The 14786-nt window shown below is 38.7% G+C and overlaps 2 pseudogenes; both read left to right on the top strand.

Annotated features, from left to right (window-relative positions):
- Window positions 1-8415: 8415 nt before the first annotated feature.
- LOC150057813 (G2/mitotic-specific cyclin-B1 pseudogene) lies at window positions 8416-9213 on the top strand (annotated as a pseudogene).
- Window positions 9214-9277: 64 nt separating this feature from the next.
- On the top strand, window positions 9278-10144 carry LOC150057812 (G2/mitotic-specific cyclin-B1 pseudogene; annotated as a pseudogene).
- Window positions 10145-14786: the final 4642 nt, after the last annotated feature.

Below are 14786 nucleotides of genomic sequence, written 5' to 3'. Positions count from 1 at the left end.
CTCAGAGAAGCTGCGGGGTTTTCAACTGGGCTGTCATTACATGGGGGAGGGGCAAGACTGATTCTTGAGATGGAGAATAACCACCACCCAAATCTTTATGATTTGTCAAAGATGTTTGGATACATCATTTCTTTGGTTTTTATAATAATCCCACTGCCTCACAAGGATCATCATAAAGATATAATTACCATCTTGCAAACAAGAGAATCAAGTCTTTGATAGAGAAAGAAAACTCATTTCTATCCAAACAGCTAGTAAATGCTATCTCTCTCAAAGCCAGAAGAAACCCCACACAACCCCCAGCTCTGTTTGGAGTTCGAGTACTAACAACTTTGACACAGAGAGAGTTTAACAGCTATTTCAGACAGCTACTTCTGCTAACAGAACTGCTTTCTCTATTTTTGGAAGCCTGATGACGCAGAGGGTAGGTAATAAGATAGGGAACTTTTTGCCTCTCATAAATCATAACTCAGATCATAACCAGATTACCAGGGATCCAAATATGTACTGTCTAATGACATCTATAAAGATGATAGCTCACAATTAATACCCTTCTTTGATGTTTTACAAGTATTTACATAGAATAATCAAGACCATCTAAAAAAAGGTACAATATCACACAATATCATCACTACTTTTTGTAATGACACTGAAAGGCTTGGAGGTGGTTAATTTTCCCAAGCATCTAGAAAGTTCCTTGTTGAATATCATGTAATTAGGGCTAAAGGCCAAGTGCTTTCCTAGTCATTGGAGGTGTAGCAAACCAATCTGGATTCTTTGTGCTCTTACATTTAGTGTTACCATCTAGTCATCACCAGTGGTGGGAAACAGATCCGATTTCCATAACTGAGCACTTCGGTAAAGAATTTATAACCTAGAAACACCACAAATCACTGTTTTGATGCCAATTTATCCAGCTGTTGTACTTATCTGCTCTGCTGCTTCAGGTTCAACCCTACCCATACACAGGAAGATTTCAATCTCTATACTGCCTTCAAGAAAGAGTTCCCTCAAGCATTTTCTGCAATTACAGCCACTGTCAATAAAACAGATTTCCTTTCCTCTCCCTTCTCCTCTCCTCTACTTCTCATGACCAGGAAAGGAGTTTGTTTTATAGGCATGAGAGGTATGCCTGTATTCCTCCCTAGAATACTGTTTGAACAATCTGTTAGATATGTAAGTTAAAGTGAATATTTGTCATCTGTTCTTGTCAGGACATTTGTCCTTAATAGACATTTTTGGATGTGGGATAATAAAGGCAGTTCCTCCGACTCTCGCTTTAGGGCAGCTCTGAAAGGCCTAGAGCTCGTGTAAGAAAAAAGAAACAAGTGTTCCCCCTTTGATGTCAGAACAGGTTGCTTGGTGACCTGTCACAAATGATGGCAATACTTTATGACCACTGAGTCTGGCTCAGATTTCCTTGCTCTTTCTTACCTATTGTTTTACTGCATGATGATCTGAGCTAGGTGTCATTCCAGGTTTTTGGCATCTTAAACAAAGAATTGAGGGAGAAGCACAAGAGTGAGAGAAGGCCAGGTTTACTAAAGTGAGAGTAAAGGAATGTGCTTCGCGCCTCTGAGCAGGCCTGAGCACAAGCACGCCAAGGCCATAAGAATGATATCTGGGACAATTTGAGGTTGAGGGAAGCATTTTGAGTGGTGGGTATTGGTCATATCAGTTTTTCAATTGAACACGTCCATTCCTCACAAAACATTCTGTTAAAATGATATTGGTGATATGTAGTATATAAACAGGATGCCTTAGTGGTCTGTCCTGAAAGTTCACTTGACAGCTCAGGGAATATTTAAGGAGAATTTTATTTTGCGGATCAAGAGTTCTTGTCATTATGGTATGATGCTCCTTGGCCTTTTCCCAGGGCTTGTTTCTCATGGAGCAGGGAACTTGGAAGCATCCTGGGGATGTTCACTAGGCAAGACGAATCTGTGGGCTAGGGCAAGAGGCTTTGGCAAACATGGACCCTGTTCTATGCCTGCCTCACTATTTTGGATTCAGATGAAGTTGGCTTATCCAGAATATACTGTCATTAAAAAAATAATTTTAGTAGCTCATTTGATGTCTCTTTATATGGCACACTTGTTTCTTCATGCTATTAAGTATATGTAGGTATTCCTTTAGAAATTAAATCTGAGAGATAAGACTAAATGAAATGATCTCTAGAATATGGAAACAAGAGCTTTATCTTGTGTGATTGTTGTTCTTAATGTACTATGTTATTTCTCTTCTCTTTTTTTTGCCTTTATGGTTAATCTCATATTATTACTGTATCTGATTTTGTTACCTGGTATATTGTATATACAGTTGCTTATTTGAAATAGGAAAGGGAAGGGGGAAAAATAAGATGATTGGGAGAGGGTGAGTGGAAGGAAATGAGGCAAAAAACATGAGAAGGGGTATCAATGTGTGAGAAGTAATGCACCTACTACCTGACGAATGTAACTGAAATCCCTGTATATATTATACAGAAAATAAAAAGAAGGAGTTAATTCTGAGAAAATACTATGCTCCATTTGGAACAAAGTGCAGCTAGACTAGAAACAAAGAGAAAAAGTTCTGTCAACTAGAAATGAATTCCACCATTCACCACGAACCTCCAGATGAATTAAAACAATCCTTTGAACAGATTTGAAAATTGGATCTGGTAGAAAACCCTGTAACTTTCCATGTACTGGGTATATTTCCATTAGCATTTTTTACCCCTTGAATTGAGAGAGTTCATGCTTGAATGGCGCTTGCATGTTGAAAACCTCCTTTCTGGTTTCAAACATAAGTATAAATCTATAAATGCTGAATTTGGAAGGTAAGAGCTCTGCCAATGGCTTGGAACAATCTTTTGTAGAAAAGAAACCCAAGCTGGATTGATGAGACCAGCAGGCAGGCCCATTTCCTTTGCGTTCACCAGCCTGTAGATTCTCACTTGGGATTCCTGACTGAAGACTAGCTATTATGCCCAGGAAGGCATCAACCTCAGCTCTGACCTTTCCTTCTAAATCTTCATCTCATCAAACTCAAACTCAAAGGCTCTTTCAGGACACCCTGTTTGGGGCTCCTTTCTCCAGAAAAGAGATAGTTGTTATATCGGACTTTGCAAATTAAGGGAAATGGAAAGTGAACACAATTTCTCAGTTGCTCAATGAGCTGGGCCTCATTTCACCTTTTCAACAAATCTCTAGAGGAGAAATTAGTGTGCTCTCTCTATAGGTTAGGTCCCTAAAATTGAGCATTAAATAACCTCTCCAAAGTCCAAAAGAAATAACACAAAACCTAAGGCTCTATCTAGTCTGTTCCTTAAAAAAAATCCATCTCTCTTTGGGTAGTAATTGAAGTTTCCAGTACTGTATTTGTTCCTCTTTCTAAGCTCGCTTTTCCTGCAAATGGATGACTCTTCTTAAAATGCAAACCTATTCCAGAGCAGTGACTCTGTTAAAAACCATAAAAATCTTGTTTGTTTTTTAGAAGGTAAGTTATAACACACGGGGAATCTGCATACACAGATCATTAATACAAATACATGTTGTTAGCAACTATGATCTGACAGTATTTCTGAACTTCCAGAGCTATTTTATAAATAGAACTCTATTAATCTTTATAGCAAATCAATGGAGTCATCTTACCTTTTCCAGTTTATGCATGATGAAATAGAGTATAAGAGAGGTGCTGTAGTGCAGGCTTTGGGCATTGAGTTTCATCCTTAGATCATTTAATATTGATCATTCATTCATTTCATCATTCTTTCTTCCATTCAGCAATTGCTTGTCGAATCCTTGTTACAGGTGTTAGAGATGTATCAGTAAATGAGACAAACCCTTTTCTCTCATGGAGTTTGCAGACATGGAGAACCCTTTGCAATGTAAAGCAATAGAAACAATGAGATGATTTCAGGCTGTTGTAAATGCTCTGAAGAGATTAACCAGGCTAATGGGACACAGAGGGACAGGAAGCAGTGGAGTTGCAAAAGAATGTTTCTGGTGGGTGGATCAAAAAAAAAAAAGACTTTTTTTTGAGATGGTAATACTGGTAGAAATAACAAGAAGCCAGTGAAGAGAAAAATCATTTCAAGTAGAATGAACTACAAAATCTAATATCTGAGTCAATAAAAGCCTTGGAAAGTTCAAAGCACAGGAAAATGGATCATGTGAATAATGTGGTAAATGGAAGGGAAGATGGTAGTGAGTGGGAGTAGAGAGCCAGGGTCGACCATTGAGTGTTTTCAAAGCCAAGATCTATGCTGGTTCTAATTATAGTGATAAAAAAAACATTGTAGGATTGTAAACAACATAATGTAATTTTTGTTTTAAAGGGGTGATTATCAAAAGAACAATGCAGAGGAGAAAAAAGCACAATCATGGAGACAAAGAAAGTAATAAAGATGGGAAATAATAGAGGTGAAAATGAAGGCTTGAATGGGGATAGGACTTGACAAATTATTGCTCAGGGTTCCAATAAAAAAAATGAAAAACAAAAACTGTCAGTGTTTGGACCAGGAAATGGTGAAAAGAGGTTGGATTCAGAAGGGATTTCTGATTATGACAATTGCTGCTAACGATTGGGGAAGAGTTTTGAAGGAGTTTTGAACAATTAGGTCTGGCTGAACAAAGAGGTCAATGTTGACACCATTAACTGAGAAAGTGGGAACAATTGATGAGGTAGGGAAAATGAAAGTGCTACTTCCAAATGTGTGCAAAACATCTCTAGAAAAACAAACTCAAATTTGAGGTTTTAGTCACTCTGACTAGTAATTATAGTGAACAAAATAAATCTTGCTATGGACACAGTTTTGTTCATGTATTAATGCATAACTTTGCACGTTCTTAATCCTGACCAAAGTAGACCACTCTGTGGCATAGAGTAAATTTATTGTATCCTCATTATCATCATCATCATCATCATCATCATCATCATCATCAAGTATTCCTCTCTAATCACTCTGTATACTCCAGTTATGAAGCACAGCTGGACCACACTTTTTACTTTTCAGCTTAGATACAGTTTGCTACAGAGAGGAAGTTTACAGTGTCAGAGTCTTGTAGCCTACAAATCCATTGGTTCCAACCTCTCTGAACCCTGGGACTCACTTCACTTGTGTCTCAGTTGAACTCCCTTGGGAAAAATGAATAAATTCACTTATATCCTAACTGTTGGGACAATTATGACATTCCTTGAGCATCCAGCACTCACAATCCTCACTTCTCAGAATGCATTTTGACCCTGGTGCAAAAATTCCTCCTAGTTCATGTCATCTTCATCTTCCGTCTCACATTAGCTTACTGAGATTCTCCAGTGTCAGTCTCTTAACTTTACTTACCGGATCTGCTCCTTCTGCCCCCTAAGGACATTGCTCCATCAATTATAATCAGAAGATAAAAACAATAAGAGTCAAACAAAAACAATAAAATATAATGATGTTCACTTAGCCGTTTATCTTTCTAATTTTACTCTTTCATTGTCAGGAAAGTCACTCTCTCCATTTGTATTAATTTCCCATATATATTGTTATATATATATGTTACATATAATATTGTAGTATCTATTATATTATACATTATATATTATATAGTTAAAATGTATGATATAGAGAAAGTGAATCAGAGAAGTTTTAATTTTTCCCCTTGTTATCCTTAGTACATGAAAGAGCCAGGATCATACCAGAATAGTTCTCTCTCTCTCTCTCTCTCTCTCTCTCTCTCTCTCTCTCTCTCTCTCTCTCTCTCTCTCTCTCTCTCCCTCCCTCCCTCCCTCCTTCTCTCCCTCCCTCCCTCTCTCTCTCCCTCCCTCCCTCCTTATCTCCCTCTCTCCCTCTCTCCCTCTCCCCCTCTCCCTCTCCCTCTCCCTCTCCCTCTCCTCTTTACCAGTTCTGGGCCTGAACTCAGGGCCTAGGCACTGTCTTTGGACAGTTTTTGCTCAAGGCTAACACTCTGCCAACTGAACCACAATGCCAGTGCCTGTGTATATGGTACTGAGGAATCGAACCTAGGGCTTCATGCATGCTAGGGGAGCACTCTACCACTAAGCTACTCTCCTGGCCCCTGGTAATCCCCTGTCTCCCATAAAAAGCTAATGCCTCCTATCAGAAAGCAAATTCATTAGTTGACTTGGTAAAATAGAAGCCTTTGAATTTGAACTTACATTTTTATCTCATTTTCAATTATAAGATTTTTTTTTGCTATTTGCTCTTGCTATTCTAAGCTGAATTAAAAAATACTACCTAGGGATAAGATTATAGATTTTAAAACCTTATATGTTAAGAAAACAATGTCTTCTGCATAATAATATTTGTATGGTCTCACGAGCTTTCTCTTTTTACTGATGTCTCTCTTTCCTCCCAACAGAGTGGATGCCTGCTTCTGAAATCAATAGATTGATGAGTCACACTGCAGGCAAACTCTGCTGAGAAGTGGCAGGAAAATATCCAATTGTTAGATGTATAATGCAGCTTGTAAATACCTGCAAGGCAGAGGACTTTGTGTCAATGTACTCCAGACATGCATATTTGTCCTGAAGGTTGTACTCAGTACATCTATCTGTGTGTCTTGGTCCTAATTGCCTATCTGCAGAATCACAGATGTCAGAACTGGGAAAGAATTTTAGACCTATGTTGTTAGGAATGGTCAAGAGACAGGAAGGAAGGTAAATGGAGATAAAGGGCAGACAGGAAGTGGTGCTGTGGCTCCAGGGTTAGGGTGGTAGCCTTTAGCTGAAGAGCTCAGGGACAAGGCTCAAGCCCAGAGTTCAAGTCCCACAATTAACCAAAAAAAAAAAAAAAAGGATGGACAATGGCAATCATAATACTCAATGTACATACATGAAAATGGAGCCAGGTAATTTGAGGGGAGGGTGGGGCTGGGAGGTATGGGGAGAATGATGAAGGTGGCGCCATTGATCAAGATGCATTTTACTCAAAAACTGACATGCTGAATTGAAACCCCTTGACCAACTACTTGAAGATATTTTTTTTAATTTAAAATGTGTAGACTCTCATTTTTCTTTTCTTACAGGTGAGAAAAATGTACAACTAATTAAAGATCATCTAAAAAACATAAAAAGTTGTATGCCAAGAAGTATGACTGAAATGATCAGATTTTAGCAGTCAGGACGTAAGCCATAGCTTCTGACAAGAAGCACTGTGCTTTTATCTTCAGGGAGCCTCCTGGTGTAACTGAGTCCATGGTAAAGGGCGAGCTCTCAGATTCAAGCAACTCCTTCACTAGCGCAGCCCACACTACTCCTAAGCCTGCCCACTGGTTTCCTGGAGATACCCTAGAGGCCTGAAGTTCGGAACCCCTGTGGCATTTCTTTGATTCTGAGCTTTAAAAAAGCAGAATGCATCCTAGTATCCTTGTGAAGTGGAAACAGCAAGGACAAGACACCCTCCACTGGCACAGGAGTCAATGACTTGGTGAAGATTCCCTTGACTTGACTGCTCAGTGAGCCTTTGTGCAGCAAATCATGACTTTCAGCCATATTCATCATTCCAGTCAATTCATTAGGTCCCCTTTGTAAAAGGGTCATTAATCTCTATAGACTTTTTTGCCTGCCAAACCCCAGAATCTTTCTTTAGCTGAAAAATATGCTGAAATATCTGCAAACCTAGAGCAGAGCAAAAGAAAAAGACCTAAACAGCTGGCTCATCATGCAGTCTTGGCCAGCAAAGCTCACTGCTGTGAGCTGACTCATGTATTTGGCTGGCGATGTGGGTGGATGCCAGCTCAGTGCCCTAAAATTCTTGCTTTTCTCCTGTAAATCTGGGGTCCTGGAAGCTGCTAAATACTTATGCCAGAGTGATGGGAAAAGTTAAAATAAAATTTCTGATCTACTAATCTTCTATCCCTAGCCCTTCAGTGGAGAAGTCTCCACCGAAAGGGTAGGCATTTACATTTTCCATTCCTTCACTGAGAAAATTACTGAATCTCCTTGGGCTTTGTATTAGTTTTCAATGACTGTTGTAACAAATTACAAGAACATGAGCTTGTGGGTTCACAGTAAAGGGAGCCAGAAGTCTGAGATGAGAACCCTGGTGATCTCAAATGCTGTGATCCTTTCACAGTTTGTGGGGTGCATCTTAGTCCTTGCCTCATCCAGCTTTGATGGTTGCTGGCATTCCCTGGCTTGTGGTTGTATTACTCTAATCTTCAGGGCCAGATCTTCAAAGCTTCTTAGCTCCATTTCATATCACCTTCTCCTGTGAGTTTCTCTGTACAAAGTCCCCTGGCTTCCACTTTAAGAACAATAATCGAGTTTTGGGGCTTGCTCCAGGTAAATTAGGATTATTTCCCATTTCAAGATCCTTAAGAGTCACATTATTTTGAATTTTAGCTACTTGCTTTGTCTTGTAAGGAAACACATGGATTAGGATGTAGTAGTTTTTGAGGAGAGCATTTTAAAACCTGGGACTAATTTTTTGCTGCATGTCCTCACCATTGCCTCAAAATCACCCCATTGGCTATCACCATAGTTTTTGGAGCATACTCTCCACTAATTATTTGTGCTGAGAAGGAATGGCTGTTGGTCTGTGAGCCCTGGTTGGTTCTGCCTCTGCCCGCCAAGCCGCTGCCTGGTGAAGAGGAAAACTTGGTGCTCTGGGTCACCAGAAACACGAAAATTAATGTGGAAAATAAGGTCAAGTTCACCATGGCAGGCACAAAGCATGTGCTTGAGCCCATGCAAGCTTCTAAACCCGGGCTGAGACCAAGAACTTCTCTTGGAGAAGCTGGTAATAAAAACCAGTGAACAGCTACAGGCCAGAGTACCTCTGAAAAAGGAAGTAAAAGCTTCGGCTACTGGAAAAGTTGTTGCTAAAAAGCTATGAAAACCCCTGGCAAAGGCTCCTGTGAGTGTGCCAGAGATAGAACAAGAGCCTCAGATAGAGCCAGAGCCTGAACCTGAACCCAAGCCTGAGCCTGAGCCTGCTAAAGAAGAAAAACTTTCCCCTGAACCTATTTTGGTTGATAACTCCCTCTCCAAGCCCAATGGAAACATCTGAATGTGCCCCAGCACATTCAGGCTTTCTCTGATGTAATACTTGCAGTGAATGATGTGGATGCAGGAGATGGAGCTGATCCAAATCTTTGTAGTCAATGTGTGAATGATAATTACACTTCTCTAAGACAACTTGAGGAAGAACAGTCCTTCAGACCAAAATACCTGCTGGGTTGGGAAATCACTGGAAACGTGAGAGCCATCCTAACTGACCGCTAATGCAGGTTCAAATGAAATTCTAGTTGCTGCAAGATACTATGTACACGACTGTTTCCATCGATTCATGCAGAATAATTGTGTGCCCAAGAAAATGCTGTAGCTGGTTGGTGTCACTGCCATGGTTATTGCAAGCAAATATGAGGAAATGCATCCTCTGGAAATTGGTGATTTTGCTTTTGCGATAACAATACTTATACTAAGCACCAAATCAGCCAGATGGAAATGAAGATGCTAAGAGTTTTGAATTTTGGTCTGGGCCACCCACTACCCCTGTACTTCCTTTGTAGAGCATCAAAAATTGGAGAGGTTGATGTTGAACAGTATACATTGGCCAAATACCTGATGGAACTATGTTTGGCTACAAAATGATGCACTTTCCTCCTTCTCAAATTGCAGCGGGAGCTTTTTGTTTAGCACTGAAAATTCTTCATAATGGTAAATGGACACAAACATTACCTGTCATACACTGAGGACTCTCTTCTTCTTGTGATGCAGTAGCTGGCTAAGAACATAGTCCTGGTCAATCAGGGGCTTACAAAGCACATGACTATCCAAAACAAGTATGCGACATCTAGGCATGCTAACATCAGCATTCTACCACAGCTGAATTCTGCACTAGTTCAAGACTTAGCGAAGGCTGTGACAAAGGTGTAATTTGAGTTGGAGTACTATAATAATAGATGCAAATAAAATTGGCACCGTGTGCTGCTTGTACGTGCTATACTACATTGACTGAGTTTTTAATCAACATTGTAGCCATTGTTACTTTTAATAGCCTAACTCATCTGAATATGGTTACTTTCTATTCTGGGGTAACCTGTAAGTCATAGTAAAAGGGCATCTCTTAAAAGTCTTTTTGTTTTTAAGCTGCTTTTGGGTTATCAGGGACTGCAACTAATGTATATAATGTACCTGGATTTTACTTTTAATATAGTAAAGAAACATAAAACAGATAACTGCATATGAGCAAAGTCATTTTGGGAGACCTTCTATTCTATTTCTGTTTTTCAGTCAAAGCCTGCTACTTTATCCCTAGTTCTTTTGTGTTTTTTCAGGTGCTTGCTGCTCTGATTCTGTTTTCACCACCTTCTTGAGCTATCAACTTATCTTTTTTTCTTTTTAACCTTCTCATTAAAAGTCCAGTTTTCGTTTTATGTGCTTATTTTTGTTTATTGGTTAGGAAAATAAAACAGGATGTTCATAACAAAAAAGTTAATTTGCCCAACTTTTCTGGATCCTATCTGCGTAAAGGATATTGACAGATTAAGATGCATCTAGTTCACGTATCCTTTCTAAACATCCATATACGTAAGCTGCTGTGGAGAGTTTAATGGGTCCATTTGGTACACAGCAATATTCCTTCCAATGTGTAGGCCTTTCTATGTTTATGTATCACATACTATGGATATACTGTGTATAATGTACACAGCTATTGCCCTGTTGACAGATTATATTTGTCTATTGCCCATAAAATTCTGGTTAAAGATTGTACCTTTTCTTGAAGAGATGGATTTCCCAAAGTGTATGTTTTCAGGCAGAGTGAGATGACTTTCTCAATGTTGTTAGCAGTGTACACAAGTGTTTTTAATCTGCATCTTTGTTCAATCTAAAAGTAATCTCTTAAGTCTTTGTGAATGTAACTAGCGACAACTACTCATTCGTTGTTTTAATATATACTCCCACTTGTACGAGCTATGTTACCCCAAGTTAAATAAATGGTTGGTTTTAAAAGTTAAAAAAACAAGTTATTTCATCTAAATGAAAAAAATATTTCGTGAGCTATAGTGCATACAAAACCGTGTTTATAATACACCAGAGTAAAAAACATTATAACTACGATGGTCTACAAATTGTTTTCCAGGATGTAGGAGGGATGATTGTATGCTATACAAAAAGCATGCAAAACGCCCTCATAATTATACCAACCGGTAAGTCCATAAAGGCATAAAGGCAAGTTCCCTGCTTCTTCCAATGAAGCTGCTTATCCCAGGTTGGGAACACGGACAACACCTGACTCCTGCGAAGGCTGTGCACATTGCTATTTGCCTCATGAGCCACTGATGTAGAGGGGATGGCAGTTTGAAATCCTTTGGTGCAGTTTGGTATTGAAATCTTGTCTCATTAATCCAAAAACCACTACCGGGGGTTATAATGAGATTATGACCTTTTGATATAGTCCTCTGAATACAGAACAGTGAGGTGAGAGTCATGACTAAAAAAAAAAATCTCACCATCAAATTACATTCCTAGCTTTGTAGTCCTATGAATTCTCTGGTATTCATTCATTTGTGAGCTGTGTCTTAACACATTTGATGGCATTAAAAAAAAACTCTTAACGTGTTTTAATTATTGTTGTTCTGTTGCTACTGTCCAAGTGTTCCTTTCTAGCTTCTGTGCCACAGAACTCAGCATTCTCTACTTCTTTAGTATCCCTTCCCTGTAATCTTTGAACACAGTATGAAATGTCCTATTATAGAGGTGTTACATGAAGATACATTCAGTAAGTCACAGTTAAAGTATCAATGATGTACTTATCCTGGTGTTAAGCATCTAGGTTCTTTTTCCTACTTTTAGTGAAAATTTCCATGTCGAATGTTTTAGAACATATAATTTTTATTAAAAATAAAATCATATTCCCCTAAAAAAAGTTAAAAAAGAAGAAGTCCAAATTACCTACCAGTAAAGAATTTTTCTAGGGAGCAGATCCTGAAACATAGGGCTATATTTCTCAGCTCTCTTGCACCCGGGTGGGGCCATGTCTGTAATGTCACCTGAGTGGAAATATCTACCTGGTCCTTCCAACGAAACTCCCAATGTAATTCTTCTCATTCTCTGTTTTTGGTAGACCATTCCCTTGACGTAGGTATGTAGGTGCTAGGGGCAACCCTCAGAAACCATGTTTTGATGATGGCAGAAAGTTCCCTAGCACCAGTTCACAGATAGATGCCACTTTTCTGGCAATTGGACTTGGTGTGCTTTAGAAATAAATTTATGTTGTGTTGATCCTTTGTCTATTATAAATAACCTTCCATCACTTTCAATACTCTGACTGCCAATTAATTTCCCCTAGTGTTAATGGGTGATTAAAACAGCTACAGAAAAGAATTGGCAACCCTTCTCAAAATGTAACAGGTAGATTATACAAATAAGAAATCTTTGGGTTTTTCAGATTTGTATATCTTATATGAGATGCCTGAAATTGTGATCATGGGAACAGTGACTAGGCAAGTGGTGGTGATGGTTGTGTGTATTTATGCACTTTAACCAACTTCCTAGTTAATTCTTATGTGTTCTAAATTTTGAAAAAGGTAATTTATAGTACTATTTGTCATGTTTTTGAAGAGTCCATATTGAATCTCAGGGGGCTTAAAATCTTGGTGGATGGAGAAATATCAAAGTTCTGCTGTGTGTGTGTGTGTGTGTGTGTGTGTGTGTGCGTGTGTAATGGGGCTTGCACTCAGGGCCTGTCCTTTAGCTTTTTCGCTCAAAACCTGATGCACTTGATCCACAGCTCCAGGGTTTTTGGTGGTTAATTGTAGATAAGAGTCTTATGTAGTTTTGTGCCTCAGCTGGCTTTAAACCAAGACCCTCAGATCTCGCCTCCTTAGTAGCTAGGATTATAGGCATGGTCTTTTAGAGAACTAATAGGAGAACTCATGAGTAGTTTACTTGAGAATGTACATGGGTAAATTTACATTTCATTTGATATATTCTTCTGTGGATTCAATCTTCCCTGGCTGTTGGATATTTGGTTATAATGAAACAGTAAATACACTGGGATAAGGGAGACCAGGATGAAACTATACCTGATACATGAAATTCAAGAATGCACCAAAAATCTCAGCTATTAGAGGACATGATATTTTAATCCTATTTTAAAATTCAAAATTAATGCAAAAAATTCCACAATGAAAAATATCAAAATTTTAAATAAAGACAGGATCAGACCACCAGTTGAAAATGGGAAAACACAAAATTAGTGTTTCTGTTTTTAAAGTTGAGTTATGCACAATTCCTTATGTTCTCTACTCCAAGTTAGCCAAAAGAAAAACGCTGATGAAGCAGATTCCAGTAAAGAACAATGACACTTGGCAGACATGATTCACTTTATTTAATGAATATTAAGCACATATTCTCACATTATAGGTGCTGGGAATACAATTATGAAAAAAAGACTCAGATGAAGTTTCTGCTCTTGTGGATAATGGTTTGTGGATCATTATGGGACTGTCTGTACAAAGGCATAGACTCAAAAAAGAGATTGATTCCTATCCACTACCTACTCTGCCTCATCTTCATCTTGCCTGGTGAAGCCTTATCAATCTTCCTTTCTCTTTTTTTGACTTTTATTGTTTTTTCCATATATTTTTTTTAATTAAGATTTTTTATTGTAATTAATAGAAGGGTTACATGATATTCACCAGATAGAAGGTGCATCACTTCACAAACATTGATACCCTTTCTCATGTCTTGGTCCCCATTTCCCTCCCCGCACCCCCTCCATCTTGTTTTCCTCTTTTTCCTATCCTATTTCAAATAACCAAATAAACATATATACAATATGTCATAACAAGGTAAAATACTGTAACATTATGAAATAACCAAGGGACAGCAAAAGAGATGAAAGATAACATAGTATATTAAGGACAACAATTACTCATGATACGGCCTTTGTTTCTATATCCTGGAAGTCCTTTCATTTAGCATCATACTATATGGCCTTATGTATCTAGGTTTTGTTCCATTGTAAATCTCTGCTAGGAGAGCCCAAGATTTCTACTGATTATGACAAATGAAGGAAACCATTGAGCCTATGTTCCTTTGAGTCTGGCTTACTTCACTTAATATGATTTTTTCTAAGTCTTTCCATTTCCTAACAAATGGGACTATGTTGTTCTTTCTGACAGCAGCATAGAATTCCATTGTGTATAAATACCACAATTTGTTGATCCACTCATCTACTGAGGGGCATCTGGGCATCTATATCTTTGCTATGGTAAATAGTGCTGCAATGAGCAACATTGTGCTAGTGATTTAGTATGCCCTTGTTTCTGGACCATTGGGTAAATGGCAAGTAGTGGAGTTGCTGGGTCATAGGGGAGCTCTATGTTTAGTCTTTTGAGGAACTGCCATACTGCTTTCCATAGTGGTTTGCACTCCCACCAACAGTGTAGTAGTGATCCCTCCTGGCCACATCCCCTCCAGCATCTGTTGTTATTAGATTTCTTGATCAAGGCCTTCTTTGTCACCCTGCACCAGGATTAACTCCAAATGGATCAAAGACCTGGAGGTAAAAGCAGATACACTAAAAACTTTATAAGAAGGAATAGGAGATACACTAGGCCTCCTTGGCACAGGTCGAATCTTTCTTAATAAAGACCCAGAAACACAACAAATCAGAGAAAGTCTGGATAAGTGGGACTATATTAAACTGCAGAGCTTCTGTATGGCAAAGGACATAGCTAGCAAACTAACTAGAAAGCCTACAGACTGGAAGAAGATCTTCACGAAGCATACAACAAAGGCCTCATATCTAAAATATATCAACAGCAGGGGAGGGAAATGGGGACCAT

Source organism: Megascapheus bottae, chromosome 10 (genome assembly GCF_031878675.1).
Source record: "Megascapheus bottae isolate mThoBot1 chromosome 10, mThoBot2.hap1, whole genome shotgun sequence".
Lineage (NCBI taxonomy): Eukaryota > Metazoa > Chordata > Mammalia > Rodentia > Geomyidae > Megascapheus > Megascapheus bottae.
Note: the sequence above shows the minus strand (reverse complement) of the source record. Positions and strands in the feature narration are given on the sequence as shown.